Genomic DNA, 4,566 nt, shown 5'->3' on the forward strand with positions numbered 1-4,566 from the left:
AGAGAGGAGAGAGAGAGAGAGAGAGAGAGAGAGAGGCAATAGTATCCATCTGCAGACCGTCAGCACAGCTCTCTCAGTCCCCTGGCTCTCCCAATGGCTGATTTGGGTCACTGTGCGGGCAGATCCGCGATGCGTTTATTAAACTTTATTAACAGATTGCAGAATGGTACAATACAGTACGGCTCAATACACACAATTGTTAAGGGGATGCAGACCAGAGAAAGACCTTCGTCTTGTTTACATCAGGGTCCTCCATTTTCAATTCATAGTGACATTTATGACATACTCAATGCAGTACTGTTACATTGTGACATACAGTAAATATAAATACAAGGGGGAGGGAACTGTACATTTATGATGAATTGAAAATGGGGGGACCATGATGTAAACAAGACGGAAGTCTTTCTCTGGTCTGCATCCCCTTAACAAGTGTGTGTATTGGGCCGTACTGCAGATTTTGACAATTTTTTTTGACAAAATTAACAATATGATGCCGCAAGTTCTGTTATATTTCAATTGCCTTACTTATTTACATATATTTAGTATTATAGGCCTACAGCAGTATTGTACAGCCAGTAACTATACTTTTGCTCACAAATTCCTGAGGGGCCTGACAGCGCGGGGCCTTAAGGCGCTCCCATAGTCGAGCGGACTGCACACGGACTGGACTCTGCGGAGGTCCACTGGACTCTTTGAGCCTTCATAGTCGAGCGGATCTCCGCGGACCAATTTCCTACATGTCTCGCACCAGTTTACACAATTTTCCCCACGACTGTTCAACTTCTGTCATGTCGTTTGTGAGTCGTGACACCAAGTCACGTCCGCAGCGTCAGAAAATAGGAGCTTCGCACTTGGACTCTGCTTTGGGTCAGCTTTGAGCCCGCGGGAGTCTGCTCCGTGTACGGTCCACTCCACTATGGGAGGGCCTTGAGAGTGCTGCGCTGACGTTCTGCAGATGGATGCTTCTCGAGAGAGAGAGAGGGGAGCGCGCACTGCCCCCCCCCCCCCCCCCAATAAACCTATAATCCATAAAGAAGCCAAAATAATAAAACACAGGAGCGCGCACTGCCCCCCCCCCCCCCCCCCAATAAACTATAATCCTAATAGAAGCCACAATAATAAAACACAGGAGCGCGCACTTGATTGATTGATTGATTGATTGATTGAAAACTTTATTAACAGATTGCAGAATGGGTACAATACATTACAGCTCAATACACACAATTGTTAAGGTGATGCAGACCAGAGAAAGACTTTCGTCTTGTTTACATCAGGGTCCCCCCATTTTCAATTCATCATAACATATATGACACACGTGACATACAGATAGACAGTACTGCTACATCTGCCCCCCCCCCCCCCCCCCCCCCCCCAATAAACTATAATCCTAAAGAAGCCACAATAATAAAACAGGAGCGCGCCACCCGGCACGGCCAGCGCAGGCGCCTCCTATTGGCCGAGCCACCGCTCCATCTGTACCACGTGACACGCCCTGCTTACAATAAATAAACAGCTATGAAATAATGCATACAGAAATATTCCCACCGCTCCGAGACGCGGCGTAACCAGGGCAAAACGACCATCCAAAAACACAACAAACACATGATAAATAGCGGGCAGATAAAGGCAGGTGTCGGCAGCGCGCACCGAGATGATAACGCGCCCAAAAACTTATATAGGTGAATAATATTTGGGCTGCAAGTCCGGTGGGGGAGGCGGCAGCGCGGCAGCCGCGCGGAACAAAAAATGACAGCTCTGCTGCGCTGTGACCCGCGGTGATGTTTCCCCTCCTGGCCATAATAACAGCCCCGGAATGTGGTCTTTACGCTCCAAAATCCACCCCCCCCGGACCCCGCCGACCCCCCCGGTAAATGCCAAGCGAGCTTACCTACACAGTGGATGAGTTTGTGTCTCCACGAGTCAAGTTCCTGCCGAAAGCCGCGCCTCTCTATCGTGCATTGCTGCCTTTTGCACAGACTCGCCATTTTCTGTCGGCCCCTCCCGCTGGGCGCGCACATCTCGCTGGGTGCTTCCCTGCGCGCGGCGCGTCACCAACACTTTTTAAGAGGGTGGGTGGAGGGGAGGGGAGGGGGGGGGGGGGGGGGCTCGCTGCTGCAGCATCCCTCTCTATAGAGGGGATACCCCCCCACCCCCAAAACACAGATACACCATCATCATCACAGAGCTGTGGCTGCCTGCATGGTGGACTAATGGAATGTTACAGTAATAACTGTGTGTTTTGGGAGAGAGTCTATAGGTTTATTAAGCACATATATAAGCTAAGTGTGTCAAAGGGCACTATGGTATATGTGCTGCATGCAGGGGACTTTAATAAATGCGCACATAGGACACTGCCTCGTTTTAGTTATTATTATAGACGCGTTGTAGTCAATATTATATTATTATTATTATGTGATTATGCACATTGCAAAAACGCTATGTGAGCGCTTATGCGCCTTTTATATCTTATATCTGTATTATATCATCATGTGCAATAATCATACATATATTTATACTTGCTGTATTTTTTACTAGTTTCGTTTATTTGACAATTATTCAAATACATTACATGTTACAACAACAACAAGTCATGCATCCTAAAATGATCAAGGCACAAGAAAGTCACAGACTTATTTACATTTGTGGTCCTCGGTCTCAGCAGCACGTGGTATCATCGGTATATTGCTAAAAATATAATTAAAAGGTAAAATACAACATTATTAATAAAATATGTACAAAATTTACAGACGCAATAAAACTACGCTGCATTAAAACTACAACCTTCCTTAGTTACTCGTGGGACATTTTCTACGAGCCATTTCCTAACGTTCACCTTGAAACTGCAGGTGCAAGATCTGTTTGGTCAAAGGCAACTCGTTCCACTCCTGTGCTCCTATACCAACCTCCTCGACAGTTTCTTCGTCAAATGTATATACTCTCTTTTTTAGACTCTTCTTGTATCACAAACAGTACGTATTTGTAAATCTGGTATGTCATAAATGTCTGGATGTAACAGTACTGTCTATCTGTATGTCATGTATGTCCTATGTTATGATGAATTGAAAATGGGGGACCCTGATGTAAACAAGATGAAAGTATTTCTCTGGTCTGCATCCCCTTAACAATTGTGTGTATTGAGACGTACTGTATTGTACCCATTCTGCAATCTGTTAATACAATTTTCAATCAATCAATCAATCAATCCTTTGTGAGCAAATGAGCACTGTCCCATCTTTGTTCTACACCTTGGAGGATGCAGGTTTGCTTGTACTGATCCACATATACAGTATGTCTGTACATATCTGCAATATAATATAATACATAGTTGCTGCTGGATAGTATACTTACCATGTGTGTCTTTATACCTGTATCACTGTACATATTAATATTACAACTCTGTACATAGGGCCTACATCTGATTAGCACTATTACTCAGTAGTACTCATGTATATTATTTTATATCAAGTTTAATCACCTGTACATTGTATTGTATTGCACTCTGGTTGGATGCCAAAATACATTTCGTTGTACTATATGTACTTGTGCGGTATGACAAATACATTTTAATCTAATCTAATCTAGCCTAAATACCCACGCTATTATATGAGCTGTTTATTTGGGGGGCATTATTAGAGAGTTTATTGTCACCATCTATATATTTAGAGTTTTTCATGCCACATTTCAAGTATAAACACAATCATCTAATTATTTGACTATCGTTGGCAATTAACAATGAACTTGGTACGCATGCACTCAAGTGCTTCTTGTCGGGCCCATTCGTTGTTTATTAACTTAAACAACACTATTATCTTTGCTCTGAGTTCTTTTGGAATCAACTTAAGTTATAACCCAAGACACCTCGTAGTATTAGTTCCAGGGAAATCAAATGAGAGGAGTTGAGTGTTGTTATTCCTCTGTCGCCTCTGTGTTTTTGCTGAATACAATTAGATGATCCGCTCTCTCTCTACTTTGGCTTATTGCTTTGAAATCCACATCATCTGGTTTCACGAAACCTCTCCACCTTACAACTGGTTTGCGCATTGGGGGGGGGGGGGGGGGGCATAAATCAAGTTCCATAAAACTCACCAAAACAGAGGCCTAATCACCAAATTGATACATGAAATTACATAATGTCATTAAGAGGGATCTCGGTGGCGTTTTACAAGCCTGCTGCCGAGACACGGAGGGACATAAAGGAGAAGGCAAGGGCGCCCGGTTTAACGGAGGAGCACTCCGGCTAATTAAACCGGTGAACTCCGGGGCAGAGCCGCTGCCCTTCACAAAGATGTCTTCCGCGGCGGGGCGCAGGCGTCGGGGACGCGCGGCCAATAGGAACGCGGCTTGAATCGGGGTCAAGAGGAGACGCCCAATGGGAGCGCAGCACGTTGGATCCGCGCTGACGCCGCTCCCTGCCGCGCTGACGCTGCTCTCTGCCGCGCTGACGCCGCTCTGACAGGAGGAGATGGAAGCTACGGAGAGAAACAAACATCCACCTCCCGCGTTGTTGTAGTCAGTGATGTGTAGAGAAAGGGGGACTCACACTTGCTCTTAAATAACCAACAGGTA

At 45.2% G+C, this 4,566-nt stretch overlaps 1 pseudogene across 1 annotated transcript in view; it reads right to left on the reverse strand.

The window, feature by feature from the left end:
* The window catches only part of LOC311231817, a 101,803-nt pseudogene extending 99,818 nt beyond the window's left edge, over positions 1 to 1,985 (reverse strand). The window contains exon 1 of the transcript in view: positions 1,893 to 1,985. The product of the transcript in view is annotated as an uncharacterized misc_RNA (transcript). The remainder of the gene's footprint in view (positions 1 to 1,892) is intronic.
* Between the last annotated feature and the right edge of the window lie 2,581 nt (positions 1,986 to 4,566).

This window comes from Notolepis coatsorum, assembly GCF_963971535.1.
Source record: "Notolepis coatsorum genome assembly, chromosome: 7".
In the NCBI taxonomy this organism is placed as follows: Eukaryota; Metazoa; Chordata; class Actinopteri; order Aulopiformes; family Paralepididae; genus Notolepis; species Notolepis coatsorum.